The following is a 10311-nucleotide window of genomic DNA, read 5'->3' on the forward strand; positions in this document are numbered from 1 at the left end:
GGTGGCACACACCTTTAGTCCCAGCACTCAGGAGGCAGAGGCAGGGGGATCTCAGAGTTCGAGGCCAGCATGGTCTACAGATCAAGTTCCAGGACAAAAACCCTGCCTTAGAAAAACAAAACCAGAACAAACAAACAAACAAATTCGGTGTGTTCAGAAGTTCCTTTCTTGGGCTACTGTCACATTAGTCTATCTTTTTATTGTGACAGAAAGATTATTTCTGCATCTGAAGGTTTAAGAAAAGCCTTGAAGGTCTAGACTTCTAGCCAGTTAGATATTGGTCCCCACCCCTTCAGGCAAACAGAAAGCAGCCTGAAGTATGTGTTAGTGTAGCAGGTATGTATGTGTGCAGGGCAGTGTGTGTGTGTGTGTGTGTGTGTGTGTGTGTACAGGCAGTACATGTGCAGGGCTGTGTGTGTGTGTGTGTGTGTGTGTGTGTGTGTGTGTGCAGGCAGTGTATGTGCAGGGCAGTGTGTGTGTGTGTGTGTATGTGTGTGTGCAGGGCAGTGTGTACATGTGCAGGGCAGTGTGTGTGTGTGTGTGTGTGTGTGTGTGTGTATGTGTGTATATGTACAGGCAGTACATGTGCAGGGCTGTGTGTGTGTGTGTGTGCAGGCAGTGTATGTGCAGGGCAGTGTGTGTGTGTATGTGTGTGTGCAGGGCAGTGTGTACATGTGCAGGGCAGTGTGTGTGTGTGCAGGGCAGTGCATATGTGTACAGGGCAGTGCATATGTGTGCAGGGCAGTGCATGTGTGTGCAGGGCAGTGCATCTGTGTACAGGGCAGTGCATATGTGTGCAGGGCAGTGCATGTGTGTGCAGGGCAGTGCATCTGTGTACAGGGCAGTGCATCTGTGTGCAGGGCAGTATGTCAAGCCTTGGTTAGAGCAGAGGGAACTCAAGTCACACCAGCTTCTCTCAGGTCTTTGTGCTGTAAGTAGAAACCATGACAGTCATGAAATGACCTTCAGGGTTATTTTCATAAAATACAAGTATGAAAATGCCCCAAACCGTACAGCCTATGCCAGCCTCCGACTCCACACACATACATACACATACACACGCACACACAGGAGCTGGTTCTCTCTTCCTCCTGCCATAGGTTGTAGGAATCAAACTCGGACTGTCCCACAGGCATCTGTCTTTGCTGAGCCACCTTTCCCAATGCTGGCCTATCATAGGTGTGCATCACCACACCCAGTCTATGGGGAGCTGGGACCGCCCAGGGCTTCACACACTAGGCAAGCAGTCTGTCAACAGAACTGCACTGACCCACTCCTGAGAAAGCATTTCACTCTGTAGCCTAGGCTGAGTGAAACTCATCACAGTCATGGTAGTCCTCCTGCCTCAGCTTACCAAGCGCTGAGATCAAAGTGAGTCACCACACTTGGCCGCCTTGTGTTTTAGGAGCTGAATTCCAACGCTGGACTTGTCATTAAAAATGGGGAGCTTTATGTGATGTGTTTTACATCTCAGCTGAGGAGAGAGAATGCGGCAGAATGAGTACAGAGCAAAGGGCAGTAGGAGATGACCCCGGTGACCCCGGCAGCCTGCAGTTCTGGGACGTTGGGTAAATCCCAGCAAACACGGCCAAGATGAAGGTGCATGCTGGGGAGAGAGGCGGACAGGGCATGGAAGCCCTTGCACAAAGTCTGTAGAAGCACACTGTATGGAAGACGTTCCCAAAAGCTCTGTACATTTCCGGTGGACCACCAGAAACTAGCAGCACCCAAGAGATGCTGAGCTCACAGATAGCCCATTGCACTATACGCGGTACACACACAGTCACCCGAACAGCACCAGGCACAAGTTGGAGGACAGTCTACAGGGAGCAACCCAGGCTATGTGTTTGGAGAAACACGTGACCAGTCTAGAACTAGATTACAGTGTGCTGTGGGCTCAGTGAGGTAAGTGTCAAAGTGACACAATTAAACAAAGACCTGGTAGGCCATCCAATAATACGTGACACCGATGAAAACATATGCTCACACAAAAAGCTGCACCCAAATGCTCCGAAAAATAAAATGCTGGGCAGATAAAAAAAATAAATAAAATATGCACAACTCCTAACAGCAGATGTGGAAACAACTCAAAGGCTCATCAATAAACAGGCAAACAAAATGTGACCCCTCCTATAGAGAAACAGTGCTCGGCTCTAAGGAAGGGACCTTGGCGGTAGGTACACTGAGTTCAAGGCCAACCTGGTCGCACAGCAAGACTCCATCTCAAAACAATAATGAAAAAGTCAAAGGGGAAGGTGAAACCAGGCAAAGCCTGCTGTCAGGAAGTCTCCTGTGATGAGTTCAGTGAGGCGAGAGACAGGAAGAACAGGAGCACAGGGGCCTCTGAAACTGCATAACGCGACCAGGTCATGCCGACTCCAACAGACCGAGGGGTCTCATGGAGGGTCTCCCTGCCCTCCTCAACAATAGTTGGATAAGTAAATGGAGCCTTGGCTATGTGAGGCCTAGCTCACAAGATATCAATAAATAACTGTTTCCATGGTGACTGCTCCATCCAGTTCCTCCCTGCTCATCCTTTGTGTTGTGTGGCTTTGGGGACAGGGTTTTTCTGGGTGGCCTGGAAGTCACTCTATGGACAGATTCAGAGGCTCCACCCGACTCTGGATTACTAGCCTGTGCCACCAATGCCTGTCTTTTTCTTTTCCTAAGGAGTAGCCAGCCTAGGCTGGCCGCAAACTCCCGATCCTCTGACTCCATCCCTTCGGCAAACCTCGGGTGCTCGCCACAACCGGCCTCCTGTCCTTTCTGCCGACTACCGGCTCCTTGCTGTCGAAATGGGCAAGTTCATGAAACCCGGGAAAGTAATGCTGGTCCTGGCTGGACACTGCTCAGGACGGCGACGTGAAGAAGGTTAATGACGGCACCTCAGACCGCCCTTTACAGCCACGCCCTGGTGGCTGGAATTGACCGCTATCCCTGAAAAATGACAGCTGCCATGGGCAAGGAAGATTGCCAAGCGATCGGAGATCAAACTGTGAAAGTTTATAACGACAACTACCTCATGCCCACAAGGCACTCTGTGGCTATCCCCTTGGACAAGGCTGCTGTCCACAAGGATGTGTTCAGGGACCCAGCTTTGAAATGCAAGGCCAGGCAGGAGGCCAAGGTCAAGTTTGGGGAGCAATACAAGACAGGGAAGAACAAGTGGTTTTTTTTCCAGAAGCTTCGCTTTTAGGAATATTTTTTGTTTTCGTCATTAAAAACCACAAAAAAAAAAAAAAAAAATCACTGAGGGACCAGGAATGACGCTCAGAGAGAAAGCTTGGACCACACAGGTCCCGAGCTCGCGCCTCAGCACTGTGACACACTAAGGAAACACATCTCTCAATACTACAGAGGCGTTACCAGAGCCGCAGCAGAACCCTTGCAGGCCCTCCTTAGCCTTCACAGACAGCACCTCCTCTAACCTCGGTCTGCAACTAATCTAATCTTGTCATCTTCTCCCCTGATGGGAATCCTAACAAGGAACTGAAGGAACTCAGTACGTAGGGTGCTTGCCCAGTTGCCAGGGTTCAATGCCCCGCACTCCATAAAACTGGAAGACGGGGCACAGGCCTACAGCCACAGTACTCAGGAGGTAAAGGCGGGAAGTCAGAGGTTCAAGGTCATTCTTGACCACACAGCAACTAAAATCCAGCCTGGGTTACATGAGACCCGGGTCACACCACATACACACACACCAGGAACCCATGTGTATAAACAAAAGACCTAAAATAGCAGCCATTATAATTGCGTTTACCTGCAAACACCACAGACTGTTACAATAAGACCATCTGCTTGCCTTTCTAGGACTTGTCATAGACATGGATGTGCACACCATCAACACGGACCTAACAACATCCGGGAGGCAGAGACAGGGGGAGCTCTGTGAGTTCAAGACCAGCCTTGTCCACATAGTGAGTTCCAGGATAGCCAGGGCTACTTAGTGAGACCCTGTCTAAACAAACAAACAAAGAAACAAAGAAAACCACACACACACACACAGAGAGAGAGAGAGAGAGAGAGAGAGAGAGAGAGAGAGACAGAACCCTCCTTCCCCAAGCGATTTTCCAATACACAGTGATCAGCAATGAAATCATACATACAAATAGCAATATATGGAATAAGTAGCTTCTATTTATGTATTTAGGAACACACAATTTAAAGAAACAAAATCTCTAAAGGATCAAAGCTGTAAGTTTGAGAGACATGAGGAGCAGTGCACGTCGGAAGGGTTCAAGGGAAGGAAGGGAAGGAAGGGAAGGAGAAAATGATGAAGTTATATTTCAACTTTTTAAAAAAAAATGTTTTTGCCAGTTGTGGTGACTCAGCCTTCAATCCCAACCTAGGGAAGCAGAGGCAGGTGGATCTCTGTGAGTTCAGGCCGGCCTGAACAGGTCTACAGAGTGAGTTCCAGGAGAGCCAGGGCTCCACAGGGAAATGCTGTTTGTTTCAACTATAGGCAAATGGTGAAGCGTTCACATGAGCTGAGACTCTGACAGGCATGTGTGTGTCAAAGGCCGACACAGAGGCACTGAGGGACTGTCCAGCGCCTGTTCTGTCAGGAGGACTGAGTGAGTGCAGTGCCCACTTTACCAGGATCTGTCAGTCACAGGCAAAGCGCCTCCAGAGGCATCTGATGTAAGTTAGAGTTCAAACTAGGTAGGCCTCGGAAGTCAGGAGAGACTCATGGCTTAAAATGAGCTAACGAGAGGCCAGCTTGGTGGTACCCACCTTCAATTCCAGCATTTAGGAGGCAGTGACAGAAAGATCTCTGAGTTCCAGGCTAGCCTGGTCCACACAAATTGAGTTGTAGGTCAGCCAGGGTCACATACTGATACCCTGTCTTAAAACAAACAAAAGAACCCAGAGGTAATGGGAATATTTTAGAACCAAATAAATCATTTAATTCATTCATTTATTTCCATTTCCTTAAAAGGAAATGTTTTCCTTTTATTTTTTATTGTTTGTTTCCCAGTGTTATTCATGTCTAAATCCAAAAACCATGAATCAGTTTTACCTGCAAATATTAGTAAAAAACCAAACCACGGGTCACTTTTCAGACTTGTTGAGGGTTTTTGCTTTATGTTTATTAGAGTGGAACGCTAGCAATCAGCCCAGGCCAGCACTCCAGCACTGAGCTACACCCAGGCCCCTCAGTCCTGGGATACAGCTTCTCTGTGATGTAGTCTATGCTGCCTCACACTCGGTCTTCTGCTTCAGCTTCTTCAGGGCTGGAGGGTAGGGTGCACCACCCACTGCACCACAGTGCATTCCGACCCTCGAGCAATCACAGCTTCGGGTTGCTTGCTTGCTTGCTTGCGACAGGGTCTCTCTACATATAGTCCTCTGGCTGTCCTCTGAACTCATTCTGAAGACCAGTCTGGCCACAAACTCACAGAGATCCACCTGCCTTTGCCTCCCTCGTGCTGGGATCAAAGGTCTGTGCCACCATGCTTGACCCTCATTGGGAAGGTACAGCCCTGACAGACATCAGATGCCCAGAGAGCAAGTAGGCTCTTGTTCCTTGTTCCAAGTACCTCAGCCCCTGTTATGAGGTGTAAGGGGCTGGGGGAGGAGCCCAGCAAACCCCCAATAGTCAGCAGGAACCTCCTAGAGGCCAAACCCAGACGTCTTTCCAGTCCAGCTAGTCTTGAGGACCCTCTTCTCCTGGAGTGGCAGGGCACTCTCCCTCGGGGGCACTCTCCACCAGGCAGTCAGCGTGGTGGCACACCGATGGCCCTCTCTGGAATGCTGATTCACTCTCACACCCATCGCCTGCCTTCTCCAGCATTATTGTCTTAACTCCAGGCCTGCATCTCTCTAGCTAGTTCACTGGGCCTCCTACAAGCACCTGGAACTTATCATATCCAAAAGTAAACATCATCTTATCCTCTCCCCATTCTCTATAACAGGGTGGGTGTCACCAGCCAGTGAGTCACCAAAAACCAAAGACGCTATTCTAAATGCCTTCCTTCAACGCACACTTAGCAAGTGCTGACCGTGCACCAAGCACTGACAGGGAGGGCGGAGAGGAGCGTGCGAGCTGATGGACAGTAAGGAAGTAAGAGAAGGGGGGCCGGGCTGGTGGTAACTCAGCAGGAAAGAGCGACACCGCTTTCACAGAGGACCCAGGTTCAGTTCCTAGCTCATACCATTTGCAGCTTCAGTTCAAGGGAGCCTTTTCTGGTTGCCTGGAACACCAGGTATACATGAAGACAAACACTAATACACATAAACTTTTTAATAATAATAATAAATACAGCACAGCACTGTCCGTAGGGGGCACTGCCGAGAACGAACAGCAGGATAGGCAGAACCTCTGCCTTTAACTCAGCTCAGTGGCACCTGGCTGCACTTCAGTGGAGTCAGAGCACCAGGGAGACAGCAGGACGCTACAGACAGCTTCAGTAGCTGACTCATGGTCCGCTGGCACGGTGTGCACAGGTTCACCCTGACACAATGCTGGAGTCCCCCCAGCCCTCACCCTCCTGCCCCTCCCCAGACTACTGAGTCGTGGTTCCCACTGACCACCTACTCTGCTGCTCTTCTGCACGTCCAGCCACTGTCCTAACACTCACAAGACTGAGGTGGACCCTTGCTGACCGGCTCACCGTGCCCAGCACCACTGCCCTTCTCTAACGGGTCACCCGCCTTCATCCATCCAGAGCAGGAGCACCTCCTTAGCCCCTCCCACCACCGCAGAAGCACTTCCTAGCCCCCCCCCCCGCCCCCGTCCCCTCCCTCACCCCACTGGGACAGGCCTCCACCACAACCCACTCAGGCCTTATTTCCACCCATCAGGACCACACATGGCCAATCTGCACTTGCCCGAGTGTCCAACGAGAGCCTCCTCACCACTCACACTGGGTCTGAGCTCCTTTGGGCACCGTCCATGCCCATTAGCACTATATGCCCTAATAGTCCAGTGCTGCACGGTGCATTGCCAGCCCTCAACAATCCCTCCAGCCCACACTTCCAGTCCTAATCGGACATCTTTGTTGTTGTTGTTGTTTTTCCGCTTAGTTGGAGGGAGACTTTTTTCTGTGTAGCACAAGCCGGACTCCAAACCCTATGCCTCACCCTCCGGAACGCCACGGTGCCCGGTCGTCAACAGTTTTACTCCATGCTCTAAAACTTGACACTGTCTTGCTCAGCATGGCAATCATTTTCTTGTCGCATACTCTGATTTCTGACAGTCACTCATTTAAGAACTAAGTCACTTCTGGCTTTTCTTTCTAGTTCTTTTAAGTCAATCACGTCTGGAGATTGTTTATGGCCCTTTAGAGATTTTCACTTTTTCCAACCTGACAAAAAACATGCTTAAAAATGTTTTCCTTTTTTTTTTTTTGTTAAGTTATTAGTTGTGTGTACACTTGCATGATTTTTATGTGCACCACAGAGGTCAGAAGAGGATCTCATATTACCTGGAATTGGAGTTTGGGATAATTATGAGCTGTCTGTATCTGGGTGCTAAGAATCAAACCCAGGTCCCTCTGAAAGAACAATAATTACTCTTGTAATTACTCTAAAAAATAACTGAACCATCTCTCTAGCCCCAAGAATGTATTAATCTTTTTTTGTTTTGGTTTGGTTTTTTTTTTGTTTTTGTTTTTTCAAGACAGGGTTTCTCTGTGTAGCCCTGTAGGCTCTCCTGGATCTCACTCTGTAGACCAGGCTGGCCTCAAACTCAGAAATCCACCTGCCTCTGCCTCCCAAGTTCTGGGAATAAAGGCATGCACCACCACCGCCTGGCTGTATTAATCTTTTTTAATGTAAACATTTAAGTTGTGGGTAATGTTTGGTTTGTTTGTTCTTGCACTGAGGAAGCAGGACCTCTCGGATCTAGGCTGCTACCCTAGCACTGAGTGCCCTCTTGAGCCTGAGAGACTTTGCCATAGACTATCTAAGATGTGTAGACCTCACCTCTTCAGTCTTTGCACTTGGAAAAATCCTTGTCCAGATTCTAGGCAAATCTATACTTTTCTTGTTTTGGATTTTTGTTTTGAGATTTTGCTATGTAGTTGTGGCTGGCCTTGTACTAATAACCTCTGCCTCAGCCTCCTGAGTGTTCGGTCATAGGTATGACTGTCACTCGCTGCTATGTCTGCCACACATGCTCTCATAGTGCTGGTGCCACAGAGCGGTCACCACCAGGCCCCACCCCTCCTGGTTCCACCAGGGCATCAGGCTGGACTGCAACATGCTGCATTCTTTACCATCAGGAAGGAGCCCGCCCTCCCGCCCTCCCACAGACCACAAGCTCTGAAATCTTAAATAGCATCACTGCGTCCTTACAAATACTTCGGGCAGAGAACAGTAAGTTGAATTTCCTACCACAACTGAGGCTTGTAGGCAGTCCATGGAAGCAGATGGCTAACTGTGGCATGCTTAGGAGGCCCAGGGCTGGTCTAGTCTGCTAATGGGGTTTCACTGTCCTATTACAATGCATTCCAGGCTAATTCTGACCTAAAGCTTAGTCATACTGTATAATGAGCTTTGGAATCTAAGTAATGCAAAGAATCAAAAATGCAATACCACATAGCAGTTTAAACAGTATATAAATTTCTTCTTCTCATGCTTTTTAAAGACATCATTTTTGCAAGGACACCAGATCACCATTTAATAACGTAGCAGTAGCAGGTGGTGGCAATTCCAACACAACACACCTAGAAAGGGCCTGCAAACTTCGTTATAAAGCCATCCACTCCATCACACATTAATATCACTTTATTAACGCCTTAATTTTTTGTTTTTAGGGGGCTCCGCATCTAACAAGGAAAGGCACTCCAGGCCGGGCACGTTCAGGTCACCAGGGAGATTCCACACCCGGCCACTGAAAGAAAGACTGGCTGGCCACTGGCCACGGACCACAGCATGACAGCACGCCACCTAGGGCGGTGCCGGGGAGAGGTGGGGGCTAGAAGGGCGGGGAGGCCTGAGACAAAGCCAGTCGGCTGACCCCAACACACACACTACCACCACCACCACCTCTTCGGGACCTTAGCAGAGAGGCTTTGGGTCCCTAAGCCCACAGCTGCCATTGGAAGGCCGCCCACACCCCGAGGGCCTGAGTCAGGGCGGGGCCCTGAACACAGATGGGACACAGGAGAGGAGTGGAAGAGAAGAGAAAGAGGGACCCAAGCCTTGAGCGCAGGCAGAGAGGACTGAGCCCCAAACCTAGAGGGTCAAGTACGAAGAAAGGACAAGGACCTCAAATCAGAGAGGCACAGGAAGAGATGGGACAGGACCTGAACCAGAACAGGAAAGGAAGGGACAAGAGCTTCAGCCTGGGTGTGCAGGCAGAGATGACGACAAAGACCCCAGGCAGGAGGGGCGCAGGCAGTGACAGGAAACGGACCCAAAGCAGGGACGCAGGTAGACAGGGATAAGGACCGCAGACTGGAGGAGTGCAGAGAGGTGACAGGAGACCCGAGCCTAGAAAGGCGCAGGCGGAGAAGGGACAGAAACCCCAGCCTGGATGTGCACAGGCTGAGAGAAGACAAGGACCGCAGACTGCTGGCGCTCAGGCAGAGGTGACAGAGACCGAAGCACGGAGGGGCGCGGGCGGAGCGGAGAGGGAACCCCAGGGTGCAGACAGGGATGGAAAGGCCGGGGAAGGATCTGGGTCCGGGCAGAGGAGCAAAATCGCAGCCTGCAAGGGCCGGGTGCAGATGCGGCGGTGGACGGAAAGCCTCAGCCTGGAGGATGCAGGCGGGAAGGGGTCGCGGCCGCGTCTGGAGCACTGCGCACGAGCCGCGCGGAGCCCGGGGCGGGGCGGGGACCGGGCCGCGCACTCACCGTCCGATCGGGAGCGCCGCGCTCGTCGCGCTGTCACCGGCCTAGGCCGCGCAGAGCCCAGCCGCCTCAGCAGCAAGCGGCGCCTCCGCAGCCGCCCCGCAGCATCCTCACCCTGACCCGCGCTCCGCAGCCTCGCGCCACCCTCCAGCCGCCGAAAATGGCGTCGCCGGCGCCGCGCCCGCCCCACAATGCTGTGCGCCGTGACGTCACCCGCCCTTGCGCTGCCGGGCGGGGCTCAGGGGAAACTGAGGCTGGGGTCCGCAGTCGGGAGCTCTCCGCGAGCCTCTGATCCTCTCGCCTCAGATCGGGAGGCTTTATTCATCGCGCCTCCACCCGTGAAGGAGAGGAAGAATGCCAGGCGGCCAGGGCCCACCCTCTGCGGCTCGCTCCTGACCGCAGCTCTCGACCTCCAGCCTGGCCCAAAGGGCAGGCTTGCCAGCTCGGGTTGCTCCTGGGCCTCGCACAGCCGCCTGGCACCCCAGCTGCAGGCCTGACTCAGCAGCCGGCTGG

At 51.5% G+C, this 10311-nt stretch overlaps 1 protein-coding gene and 1 pseudogene across 15 annotated transcripts in view; one reads left to right on the forward strand and one right to left on the reverse strand.

Annotated features, from left to right (window-relative positions):
- Klc1 (kinesin light chain 1) overlaps positions 1-9987 on the reverse strand; it is a 46838-nt gene extending 36851 nt beyond the window's left edge. For 11 of the 15 annotated variants that reach the window (XR_007978268.1, XM_052184941.1, XM_052184942.1 and 8 more), the window contains exon 1: positions 9802-9986. The gene's annotated coding sequence lies outside the window, so the exon portion shown is untranslated. Of the gene's footprint in view, positions 1-9801 lie in introns of all 15 variants that reach the window. The other 4 variants (XM_052184939.1, XM_052184937.1, XM_052184949.1 and 1 more) reach the window with 1 other exon arrangement.
- LOC127686913 (60S ribosomal protein L27-like) lies at positions 2796-3196 on the forward strand (annotated as a pseudogene).
- Positions 9988-10311: the final 324 nt, after the last annotated feature.

This window comes from Apodemus sylvaticus, chromosome 6 (assembly GCF_947179515.1).
Source record: "Apodemus sylvaticus chromosome 6, mApoSyl1.1, whole genome shotgun sequence".
Taxonomy (NCBI): Eukaryota; Metazoa; Chordata; class Mammalia; order Rodentia; family Muridae; genus Apodemus; species Apodemus sylvaticus.